Raw genomic sequence first — 13,699 nt, 5'->3', positions numbered from 1 at the left:
ATGGCACATGCTATACAACAGTTTCTGAGAAAGGAAAGCATCCAATATGAGACCGGTGTTGCCTACCATCCACAACAAAATGGAAAAATTCTTGGAGGATACTCAGCACAAAGCATAAGATACAGAATATTTGATCCATGCACCAACAAGACCAGTGTGTGCAGAGCTGTATATTTCAACAAAAGTGAGAAGAGTACACCTGCAGAGGGGGCCAACACCAAAGTGAACACCCAAATCATGTATCCTAAAGCAGAATGCCCAAAGGGAGAATAATGGATCCCATGGAAATTCTAGTTTAGTGTAAGTGGTTAAGAGTAGCAGGACTGTAATCTGGAGAACTTCCCCACTCCTCTGCTTGAAGCCAACTGGGTGATTTTGGGCCAGTCACAGCTCTCTCAGAGCTCTCTCAGCCACACCCACCTCACAGGGTGATTGTTGTGAGGATAATAATAACACACTTTGTATCGCACTCTTGAGTGTGGCATCTAGTTGTCCTGAAGGGCGGTATATAAATTGAATGTTATGTTATTATTAGTTGGCATCCCAGCAATGCCAAATGCTTCATCAGAGCCACCTGACCACCAAGAGGTACAGGGTGCCCAAGGGGAGCCAAGGCAATCAGTGTGCTCAACCAAAGGAATTCCAGCCCAGCAACTGTCCTACTGTTGCTCAGCAACAGCGGATATACATGAGCCAACATCATGGGATGAACTATCTTAGCTACCACCAGATGAAGCAAAGAAGTGGATACAGCACAAGAGAAGCTTGAAGTTCTCCACAAGAACAACACATGGACACTCACATTGCTACCTCACAAGAGGAAGGCCATGAGGTGCAAATGAGACTTCAAGATTTAAGCATGCTGCATCAGGCAAAGTCCAACAGTACAAAGCCAGACTGTTTGCAAAAGGATACACCCAGAAATATGAAGGAGACGTTGATGAAACTTTTGCACCAGTTGTCAGGCACACCACAGTGAGAACACTGCTAAGTCTTACATACATGTGGAGCACTTTGATGTGAAGACAGCAAATTCTGCACGGAAATATAGAAGAGGATATCTAACAACAGCAACAACATTCGATTTATATACCGCCCTTCAGGACAACTTAATGCCCACTCAGAGTGGTTTACAAAGTATGTTATCATTATCCCCACAACAAAACACCCTGTGAGGTGGGTGGGGCTGAGAAACCTCCAGACAGCCGTGACTAGCCCAAGGTCACCCAGCTGGCTTCAAGTGGAGGACTGGGGAATCAAACTCGGCTCTCCAGATTAGAGTCCCACGCTCTTAACCACTACACCAAACTGGCTATGTTTAACCACTCCCTGGATTTGTAGAACCAGGCAACGAACACCTTATATGCAAACTACGAAAGACCATCTATGGACTCAAGCAAACTGCAAAAATCTGGAATTTGAAATTGAATGATTCTCATAAAAGCAGGCTTCAAAAAGACTGAAATGTCTATATACCAAAGAGAAAGATGGTAAATGGACTTATATACCAACTTCTGTTGATGATCCATGGTAGACTGTGGTTCTCTACACTTTGCAGTTGGATCTTCTTTGTACATATTTCTCCTGTGCTGAATGAGCAGAGGATATTGTCAAATGGTACTGGTAATGCACTGGTTTCTGGGATTTAGGATTGTGGTGCCTGGAAGTTCTCCCTGTTATTAAACCTAAATGCTGCTTATTGTTCATTGCTTCCATTGGCTGAAGTAATGAGGCTCTTTTGTCTATTTAATTATTTTTATTAAAAACATGGTCCCACCTTGTCTTCTCAAACATCTCTAGATATTTCAAAGCAATAATTGTCACTCACATTTAGTTACAGTTTCTTTTAAAAAAACACAGGAAGCTTTAAAGAGAGAAGGATTAGAGTCTTGTGCATGGAGATGGGAGATTCAGGTTCACCTCTGCAGTCAGCCATGAAGATCAAAGGTAAGTTACAGACTCTCAGCCTAACTTAGTCCTGTGATTGTTGTGAGAGCTTCTGGCTGGAAGGTTTGCATGTTAACTGAAAACAAAAATGCTAATTTTCCAGAGCTCAAAAGGCCCACATTCAGAGCCAGGATCCAACCTACAGAGTGAAATATATTTATTTGAAAAGAACCTTGAATAAAAAATTAAAGTCTGTTTGAAGAAACATACAGACTTCTCAAAAGTGCAGATGTTAAGCGATGGATTTATGTTTTTGCTATATATGGACTAGTTATATGTATGTGTGCTGTAAAGTCACAACCAATGTATGGTGACCATATCAAGGGGGTTTCAAGGCAAGTGAGGAGCAGAGGTAGTTTTTGCTATTGCCTTCCTCTGTAGAGCAACCTTGGACTTTCTTGGTGGTCTCCCATCCCAGTACCAACTGGGGCTCGCCCTGCTTGGCTTACAAGATCTGATGAGATCGGAATATACTATGCTGCCTTCCCACGGCGGCTAGTTACTAGTTCATAATTGATACTTTTACTATGGACTGAATTAGATGTGCGGATGTCCATGTGCAAGCCTTATTCTGCAAAGGAGAATGAGGAGTTGGAGTTGCATTCAGAAGGCCATTGACCTGTAACCCACAATCTTAGAGCATGACATTGTACTCCCAAAATTACTAGCATGCAAATGCTGTGTGTGCATTAGCTAAGATAAAATCTTTAGGACTGCTTTTAATTAACTTTGTTTTTATGTTTATTGGCAATCCTAAACTGTGTTTTAAAACTTTTATTCATTTTGTTTGTTATTTTATATGTATTATAAGCCACCTTGAGTTCCTGCAAGGAAGAAAGACTGCTAATAAATGTGTCACTAACTGGGTGGTTCTTTTATACAGGCAAAATTTGTTTGGTAATGATGAAGACAGCTAAAGACCATCCTAGTTGAAGACTATCCTAGTTAAACTGGTTGTACATTTCACTGAACTATGGTTGTTGTGGGTTTTCACTGTGACACTGAGAGATCTCTGTCTTTTGGTGCTACACCTCTGAAGATGCCAGCCACAGCTGCTGGCGAAACATCAGGAACTACAATGCCAAGACCACAGCAATACAGCCCGGAAAACCCACAACAACCATCGTTCTCCGGCCGTGACAGCCTTCGACAGTACATTTCACTGAACTGTTTTGTTCAGTTGCCAGCACATTATTGTATGTGTTATTGGCTGAATTAATCTGGATCTTTTAGTTTAACTTAACTGTTGGGACTTTCTTGGTTTGGACACTGTCAATGTTGTCTTAGCAGAATATCTCTAAACCCTTTGACTTAAATTGATGGCACTGTGTAATAATGTACAACTCTGTGCATTATTAGGGAACACAACTCTGTGTTCCCTAATAATGCTGCCATGGTATGGCCCTGATCCATAACTGTTAGTTAGGTAGAAAATATAAGGGTGGTGGGAAGGGTAAGAAGATAAGAGGATCTTTCTTCTGATCTATTTTAGGGTTGGGACTATTTAAAAAAATCTCCTGTCCTGATTTTTCAGTTCCAAACTAGCAGTTTCAGTTTGATAGAAATATTGGCTGAAAAAAAAGTTTGTGTACCTGTTCACAGTATTTTTTTTTAAAAAATTCTGTTTGGTGTCGTTTGTTTCTCTTTGTTGTTGCTGCATACTCCTCCTTGGGTTAATCACTTGGGTAAACTCAGTCAATGAATCAGGAATCATGCATGAATTAGGTGATGTAATCATATAGCCAATTTGGCTATAAGTTGATGTCACAGTAGACAGGTGAAATCAGTTGAGAGTTATTGCAAATTAGGGCAATATTTTTGCAAGCATGCTAAAAGCACTGAAAATCAGGGCAGCTTTGTTTTTACACTACTGAAAATGCTCACAGAAATCTGTGAATAAATTTGACTCACCATAGTTAATTCCTATGCAAATTTCTAATAGTAATTGCTTGTCCTAGCTCTCTGGCATTGCATGGCATGGTAAAATTGACTGTGCTAGATTACCAAAAACTCTTCATATGGCCAATTTCTTTCTTAAGGGAAACTTTTAAAAAGAATTTTAATAAGAGAGAATTGCTATTAAAATATCACAATAAACCATACTTTGTGCAACAAACTCTAGTCATGGTACCAGATGTAAGTAACAAATTCTGGTTTGTGCTTAAAGTCTGATTTGCCTGCTTCTTCCCTTTTTCTGCCTCCCATTGTAAAGAACATCTTCCCTGTATTGCTTTCTCTGTGGCTAGGCAGGCACAAAAGATGGTGACACCCAGCACACTTATTTGTGAATTCAGCCATTGCAACAAACAAAAACTAATACAAACTGTGGTTCACATTTCAACTATAAACCTTGGAAATACTGGTTTGGTATCAGCCAGCTAACCCTGGTTTATTGGACTGTCTGTATCCATATATCACAACTAAGAAGAATTTATTCCAACAGTGGTTTATAAACCACAGTTTTTCATGACATCTGAATGCAGTAATGGTACACTTTCTTTGAAAGAACTTTGAAACTGATTAATAAATGTTTGTCCTTTTGCACACTAAAAAAAACTTAATCTACAAAACTAATTCCATAACTGTTCTGGGTACTTGTGTGTGTGTGAGGAAACAATGTTTATTGGAGCACAGTCGTGCCAGAATATATGGATAACTATTGGTTGTGCTGCAGGAAGCTAATTTCAGGTTTTCCTGGGAACTGCTTGACGTGTACAGAAACCAAAGACTAGTTTGAACATGGATCATAGCAAGACACTAAAAATATGAAAAGGCATTTTTAAAAGTCTTCTGTAGGTAACGTTAGGTTTACATCACTATCTTTATCTTTTGGTAATGCTATCTTTTGTACAGAGCTTTAATGTTTGACTGTCATTCTGTGGGCTAGAGTGCCACAGCTGTAAGTAGTATGGCAGAGTCCCACTTCTCTTGTAGTGAAATAATCAATCTTCAGTTCAGTCCCATAGGATGTTATTTCTTATAACAGGCTTATGTAAGTGTTGTCAAAAGATATAAGAAAGATTTCCCCTCAGGATTGTTCAGGGCAGGAGTAGGCTTTATAGGACATCTATCCCGTGTAGAGTGATTTTAAATTTGTGTAGTCCCTGTTCTTTTGCTTGGTCTTTGGGAAAAATGTGTTAGTAGCCCAAGTTGTTTGTTTTGTAGTATTTCAATCTATGTGGTAGTAAAACTAATTCTCTTGGTATAACTGGCAGATTCTAAAGATTTTTTTCCAAGTGCCTAACTGTGTGAGTGTGTTATGCGCTGTCAAGTTGCCTCCAATCTATGGCGATCCTATGAAGGAAAGACCTCCAAAAGTCCTATCATTAACAGACATGCTCAGATCCTGCAAACTGGAGGACTTGGCTTCTTTTATTGAGACAAGCCATCTTGCTTTAGGTCTTCCTCTTTTTCTACTGCCATCCGCTTTTCCTAGCATTATTGACTTTTAATAATAATAATAATATTTGATTTATACACCACAACATCCATTCAGAGCAGTTTACAAAGTACGTTATTATCCCTGACAACAATCCCCACCTGACAGGTGGGTGGGGCTGAGAGAGCTCTGAGAGAGCAGTGACTGACCCAAGGTTACCCAGCTGGTTTCAAGTGGAGGAATGGGGAATCAAACCCAGTTCTCCAGATTAGAGTCCCACTGCTCTTAACCACTACACCAAACTGGCTTTTCCAGAGAATCTTGTCTTCTCATGATGTGACCAAAGTATGATAGCCTCAGTAAATGCCTGCCTAGATGTATGCAATATCCCATGCCAGTACTGTGTACTTTTCCAGGATCCTCTGGCTGACTTGTGGTTTCTGCATTAATTTGACATGATGCACAACAAAGTTTTAGACCCTAGGCTGTTCTGTCTGGAGTGTAACCAAGGGGAGAAACTTCCTAGTGGTAGTTAGGTGAGGCCAGGAACATTTGAATCAGTCCTCAGACGGCAATATGTAGCTGGCATTTCTTCTAGCTTGAGTGTAACAAATTAAAAATCCCAGTATAGGGCAGTTTTGTGTATTGTTGAAAAGATTCTAAGCCCTTAATGGAGCAAAGTGCTATCCAGACAACAAAGACATCCATATAGGAAGTTATTAAAGTGCCTTTTTTCTGTAAATGTGCCAAACGCTGACCTTGTGAGCTACCATCAAATACTTTTATATTTGAAATCTTCACAAATGTTTATGACTATTTTAATCCACCTAGGGATCTTTTTGTTATCATTTCCCCCTTCAACAGTACTGGCATCTGTACTGTACCACAAACAAATAAACAAAACCTCTAGGTATATGCATGGTTTTCAAACCATGGATGCATGGTTTTCAAACTGATATAAACTTTAGTGCTGGCTTTTAATGGAGGCACTGACCTAATCCAGTTTGGGCTCATGATTAGACATGGGCACAAACAGAAAAAAACCCGAACATGGTATTCATTGTTCGTTGCCATCCACGAACAATGAACATTGACGAACATGACCTGTTCACAAACATGTTTGTTGTTCGTGGGGGCCAGTAGGCTCTCCTCCAGCCATCAAGATCCCTACCATACCACTCCCAGAAAACCTACCTGAGCAGACAGCAGGAAATGTACCAGTAATAAACAATAGCTTGGCCCAGAGCCTGGCAGCAGCCCTGGAACTTGAAGAGGTAGATCCCTATCCCACCACACACAAAGAAAATTCAAGCTCCAATGCACTGTCCCTGTCTCTCCCTCACTGTCTGCAAAACCAGAGCTGGGAGCCCCCCTCCCCCCCTGCTCTTTGCTTCCTTGTAACAAATTTGGAGCTCCACGCTTGAAAGGAAGACCTGCCTATCAAGCTAAATTGGGCTTAGATTGGTGTTTCCAGGGCAACAGCAGGAGTTCAGACAGAGTTCAGGCAGTTCCTGCCTCCAGTTGCCAAGGGAATTGATTGTAGGTGCTAGATTGTCTGGCTTGACGAACAGCAATGAAGGAGGCTTGCAACGACCACCTGTTCGTTTAGAATGGGGCCTCCCGAACAGCTTGTTCACGAACAGCTAATTGGGCTGTTCGTGGCTTTTTTGGGTTTGTATTGCTGTTCGTGCCTATCTCTACTCATGATGTTAGAACATTTTAAGCTGAAACCCCATGCAGCCTTAGAAGTCAGCTGTGGACTATGACCTGCTGTCTTCCCCTAAAGCTGAGCCATTTGTTTTTTTATTCCTTACTAGCTTGATACCCGTATTTTATTATGGTATTTAACTACTTTAAATCCAGTTATAATATTTATGGGTACGTAACGTTTTTTGGTTCATGGGGGGAGGGTTGAGTTGGTTTTGCAGTATAATAGCATAGTACCCAAGCTTCACAAAGGTGTTTGAATAAAGTGAAGTGTGTTGATGCTGAAAACTGATGAAGTGAATTTCTAAATGTAACATTTATTGAAGATATTTTTAAAAGGAAAAGATTGTAGTGCAATAAATAAAGTGAAAAATACATACATTCTTTTTTCTACTGAAGGACCTCTTTATAAACCTCATTGGTGGTTTTTCCCCACATTGGAGCCCCCACTTTGAGGAGAAGCTTGTGGACTGGGAAGCCAGAAGGGTTGAGCATGTTGAGGAACTCCACAGGGTAGTGGACCACATCATCCATTTGCACCACTGAGTCCACAGATCTGTACTCCATTTCTGCCCCTTTGAGGGAGTTGTTTTGGGGGTCAGAATGGCACACTTCCACAGCCAGTCCATGGACTTCTCCATGATAGTGGCGATATCAGGGTATATCGTGGTTGTTATGTCTGCTAGGGTCATCAGTACTGTGCCCAGGCCTGCAGGGATAGTCACCTTTCCATTGGGACTTGCTGGTACTTGGCCACTGCTGTTCGGTGCACCACAGGAGTACGATGTGCATATTTCTTTGCCGCATCTCTGAGTTGCTTCCTCTTATCATCAGTATTTCTTACACAAAGTCTGCCAGGAGGCTTCTTGGGACAGTAAGAGGTGATGGCTGTAAGAGGTGTGATATGGAGTTGGACTGAGGGAGGGGTGGTGTGGTAGGCACTTCAGCAGGTTCATGTGAGAGGTTCACATTGAAAGGGCCCCTAGAAAGATCGTATACCATCTCCCCATGAACATTTAAAAACTCAGTTGCCATACTGACTTTTATGTAAAACCCCTATTCAGGAGTCTTATACTGTCTTTCTTCAACTGTCTGCAGTTTCCTTGACCTGATTTTTATCTCAGAACACAGAATTCCATAGCTGACGCATCAGAGAGAGGGGGTGCAAGCAGGCAGGCCTCACAGTAGGGTTGCCTGGTCCAGGTTGGGAAATTCCTAGAGATTTGGGGAGGTAGAGCTTGGATAGAGTGGGGTTTGGGGAGGAGAGGGGCCTCAGAATGGTATAATACCATAGAGTCCACTCTCCAAAGCAGCCATTTTCTCCAGGGGAACTGATCGCTGTCACCTGGAGATCAGTTGTAATTCTGGGAGATCTCCAGCCACCACCTGCAGGCTAGCAACCCTACATCACAGGGAGATTGGCAACCCTAGTGAACTTTTAGGGGAAGACTGGGAGGTGCATTTTACCTCAGGACACATTCCATGACTCTCTTAGCAACTGCATACTGTTTAGAATGTTGGGCTGAGCCCCAATCAGGCCACATATGCAAATGACCTTGAAAGCTAGCCCAATCAGGGAGTTGAGGCAGGAAGCAGGCAACCTCCTGCCAGCCGCACAGGGAAGCTGTATCCCTATGGGAAAACACATTTAACCCCTTTTTACGCCCTTAGGGGGCAAATTTCTTAAAATCCCTTCTTAGTGAGCCTCTACATCACAAAAGGAATGTTTCCCCCAAATTTCATGTTTCTAGGTCCAGGGGTTTGGGCTGGCCATTGATGAGTCAGTGAGGACACTTGTCTTTATATATAGATAGATGAATTCTGAAAAGGAAAAAAATTAATAAGCAAGATTTCTGAAACACATTTATAACTACTGGTAGCAGCGTTTCAGTGCTAAAGCACATGCCATCTTATGATGCTCAGTGTAATACTTCATTTTAATTTTATCTAATTCTTCAACAAGTTCTTCCTTACTAGCTGTGTTATTTCAAAACACAGTAAGCAGGTACAAAGACTTCTCTGTGGAAATGCAAATAAAACACTTTTCAGGTATCCCACTTTATGTCGGTGTGAGATAGCAGCAGCTGCTTTTTACCACCTTCATCCTGTGGCAACTTTTATGTAATAAAAAAGCACACCAGTTCAGCTTCACAGGGAAACAATTGAGCAGTAAAGCAAATGCAGGCCTGATCCTTGTAGTAATAGTAAAATACATTTGCTTTCTTTCTTGCACAGCCCCCATTCAGCCTTCCTTCAAAGCTTGTCTCTGTTCAGAGGCAGCATTTGTCATCAGACTAGCCCCCTCCCCTTTCCACATTTATTTCCATGGTAACCCTTTAAAGGCATTCTGCAGCCTGAAAACTACTTTTGCTCTTTCATCATGCAAGCTGGCATTGTGAAAAGCTTAGTGCATTTCTGCAGCTTCTGAATGAATATTGAAATCGCATTTTGGATGGACAGTTTATTTTTATTTATTTATTTTTTAAGAAGCAGCTCTGGTGAAGGAGGCAACCTTCATACAACCTAGTGCCAGAACATTGCTTGCTGTGGGAAGGCAATCTTCATTAATTGATTAACTTTGTGGGTAGGCATCATCAGAGCGATCATTCTGTGAAGTCAACAGGGCAATTCCCTGAATCCAAGGGGGGAAAATGGGCAGATGGCTAGCTAGACTTTGCTGGTGAATTGCGGGTAAGCTTCCACATTGTGATCTATTGCAAATCTCTTTTTTTTCCTTCTAGATTCTTTTATGTCTGTACAGATATCATATAGAAAAATGGAATCTTAATAGAGATCAGGTTTTTATTATGTTGTAAATTTGGGCTTTTAAAAACATGAAAGAAAATATATTTAACTGTGTTTTCCATATCAGATTTTGCATGTACAGAACAACACATCCTTTTGCTGTCTTTCCTGCTTTGATGACCTGGATTGACTTCGTAATTTTTTAAAAATCAAATTGGTATTTCAGAAACGCCTAATTAGTTTTGACTTATTATATGCTGAGTATAAAATTCAGTTTATTATTGGTGTTCTATATAACACAGATTACTTATTAAGATCACCTTGTTATAACCTTTACCCATAATAAGCAGATGGGTCAGAAACTTTATAATTCTGTATCTTTATTCGTTTGAATTCATGGACAGGCTTTAATTTATTCTATGCATATGAGGGCTTAAAGAAAATTAATCTAGGACACTGTGTGTAGGTGTTTTATGGCAGTAAAATCCTAGCTGTTGTGTATAGATTTTTTTTTGAAAATCTGAAGTACATAATGATTGGAGAATCACCATGACAACATGGTATCCATTTCATGTTTTCATTACTATGCTGTGAGAATCTTACAATTTACACATGTATTTTTTACAGATAGAACAGCCTATATATATCACCTTACTATTGTATTTTTAACATGATTCTTATAAGCTCCTTATGGAACCTTAAGCTATATCATTCCCCATACATTATTTGCTTATTCACCCTCTGTGCCCTCTTTAATTCTTCCTTTTGTATAGCTTAATTGTTCTGTTTTAACATGCATGTGTGCACATATGAATTTTAGCTGCTATATGCAGCTATTTCTGATTTTTCTTGTTAACCATCAAGGTAGTATACGTAAATAAAATCCATGCATACATATATCTCTGCCCCTAAATGTTAAAGAACTTTATGAGGAAGGTTCCAGACCTCTAAACTGGGTGGGCATTAAAATAGTGTGCTTGGGTATACGTCCTCCAGTACACCCTTTACCTAATATGGATCCCCATACCTAAAGCGGTCCTTGTTGAACCGTTCAAAATCGTGCAGATTTTGTTTCTTCCCTGTATCCTTGTAGCATAGCCTTCTGTTCTCTGCATTCTCCACTTCAATTCAGCATGGCTTTCTGAGATGGAATTAGATACATCTTTTAAAATATATTTGTTTATAAATTTATGTGTAATCAGTATGGAAGAATTCAACATTACACACTTGTTCCATTTGGAAATCACAGATGGCGACAGAGTGTCAAAAAACTGAATTATTCATATGTATTTACTGAGATATTGAATAACTATTTTGAAATGTTGATATATGGGATATATACCTATCATCCTGGTCTCAAAACCTGTGGGAATAACATATAGGTGTTTAAGATAAAGGTGTCACAACAGCTGCACCAGTATTTGAAAGTATGATGCTCAGTGGTATTGTATCCATGTTGTAACGGCATTGTAGGCAGATTGTTTCTGTGAGTGTTTAGAATCAGGTGTCATAAATGTTTCTGGTTGTGAAGATAGGACCAGAAAAGTCAAATGTTCATGTACAAGAAATTTTTATTTGCTTGTACAAGGTTATATGGTTTGTAGTTGTGATGTACTTGTCATTAAAATGATTAAGAATCTTCACTTGTCCCTGTGCCATCCTTCAGGACCACAGCCTAGCATAGTGCCCTCAGGGCACCAAAGAACTGTAACAGAAAGCAAATCTATTACCATGGAATAACAATGAAAAGAATGGGTAGAAATGACAGCGAGTTTTGCCTTGGAGTTGTTACCCTGCCCATAAATTGCAAATGGAAACAGCCCTCAATAGCTTCCAACTTGCTAGGCTTCCTTGCTGCTTTCTAAGGAAGACATAACAGAAATGTTTTCCATATCAGCATTTAAAAGATGATGCTGGGATCTCTTAAAAATTGAAATATAATATGTAAGGGCTGAAATCTGAGAATTGGATACGAACAGATGTGAATCATGATTCGTTAAAGGGACTTTAACTGAAGTGTTGCAAATAGTGCCTTGTACTACGCACAGCAGCTTGGGTTTGATAGGTTAGACAGAGTCCTCAGGTGTTGTCCAACCTGGCCTAACTCTTCAAAACTCATTTACACCACAGAATTAGAACAATGGATATCCTAACAATCTTGGCTTCTGTGCTGTTCAGATCATATATTTCATCTGTGTCTTTCTTTCAAATACCTTTGCATGATATTTCCTCTTCAGCAGGGGAGTGCCTCCAGTGCTGAATTACCTAAGGAAACTCCTGCAGATGGTTTGTGATTAACTCTTACACAATGGCTCAGTGGACATTTGCCCTAATTCTGTGTTCTCTGGGACTTGAGAAATAGTTTATGGGTCATTGGTTTGATTAATTATGGATGATACTGAAATATTTCAAAAGCAAGTTTGCTGAAGCAATGAATTTCCTTTCTTCTATCTTTACCAAACAATGAGTGAAAGCTTTCACTTCTGAATGAGAGCCCTAATATGATGGCTAAAAGGGACCCCTGGCCTTATTTTCTGGGCTTCTTCATTTGTTTAGACTTTATGGAGACTGCCCAAGGAAACTTGGTGCCGTTCAGTTACTCGGAAAGTAATAGGCTTGTGCACGGGAGTTTGTTTTGTTTCTTTGTTTTTAATCCCAAGAGTCACTGTTATATTACTGGGTTGGTTAATATGATTTTGTTTCATTGTTTCATTTTCATAATTCTATTTCATTTTCACAATTCCATTTCATTATTATTTCCCATTTGTTTCAAGGGAAGAACCCTCCTCACCTTTCTCAGGTCTATACCTTTTTGGTTTCTCTTACAAATTAGACAAAATTCAGTGGAGTTGTAGCATTCTCCAAGGACACTCATGCTGCCAAATTTGAGTCAGATAAAATAAAGGGGTCCCCCTTACTGAGGCAATGAAAGGCGCCTATGTTTGACATTCAAGCCTATGGGAGAATTGATAGGAAAGATTCCAAACAGTAACATTGATGACACAGTTTTCATATTAATTACAATAATTACAAAAAGCCTCATTTTTTAATTAGGATGAATGGGCTCACAAGCCCTTCCCTGTTCCTTCTGATTTGATCCCCTGGAGGTATCTGCTTGGCAACATGCGCCTTCTCCTCGCTCCCTGATGGTGCCCAACCAGGATAGCCATTGACTGCCACCAATGATTTTTAGGAGTATCTCCTGCCAGACAGTCATATATCTTACATTCTCTACCTGTGTTGTTGTTTAGAGGTCCTGTCTAGTTGCTGTGCTTCCCTCTACCTTACTTCAAGCAAGCACAGGGGGGATCTGTTGCAACTTTGCACTTTAGAGCTATCGTGCTCTTGGGATGGAGAACTGCTCTGCTGCCCCTCCCAGTACCACACCAGGTAGCTAGATTGAATAGTGAGTTTGAATAGTGGTGAGTTCCAGACATCAGGCTTAGAGAGTTCAAAATATAAGAAAGGCCGATTCCACACTACCTTAGCTCCCACTTTTCTTGTGCAATGATTGCTCCATCTGTTATTGTGCGTTCTTCGCTTGTTTGTCCACATCACCCTTTGAATACCGCTTCTCCTGCACAATCCGTTGATCACATCCCCTTTCAAAAAGATGGGTAAAGGGGCGGGAAAAACCCGAACGGTCCCACGGTTGTTGTTTGTTTTTAAAAAGGACAAATTGACGCTATATCGACGTGTAATCATCTTGAATCAATGAAGCTGCGTTCCTTCCCTTGCCTTTCAATTAAATCCTACCGCATGCATTGGATCACGGGAGAGGATGGGTAAGTTTCCGTGGGAAATAACGGTCCCAAACTGGCATCCCGCATGCACAAGTTTGGACAGCACGGATTGGATTAACGTCATTGTGAAACAGTGGTTCAATGGTACAATGACACCATTATCATTAAAATTTAAAGC

The 13,699-nt window shown here is 40.4% G+C and overlaps 1 protein-coding gene across 2 annotated transcripts in view; it reads left to right on the top strand.

The window, feature by feature from the left end:
* The window catches only part of FGD3 (FYVE, RhoGEF and PH domain containing 3), a 167,474-nt gene that overhangs the window by 45,280 nt on the left and 108,495 nt on the right, over positions 1-13,699 (top strand). The window lies entirely within an intron of this gene.

This window comes from Eublepharis macularius, chromosome 4 (assembly GCF_028583425.1).
Source record: "Eublepharis macularius isolate TG4126 chromosome 4, MPM_Emac_v1.0, whole genome shotgun sequence".
Lineage (NCBI taxonomy): Eukaryota > Metazoa > Chordata > Lepidosauria > Squamata > Eublepharidae > Eublepharis > Eublepharis macularius.
Note: the sequence above shows the minus strand (reverse complement) of the source record. Positions and strands in the feature narration are given on the sequence as shown.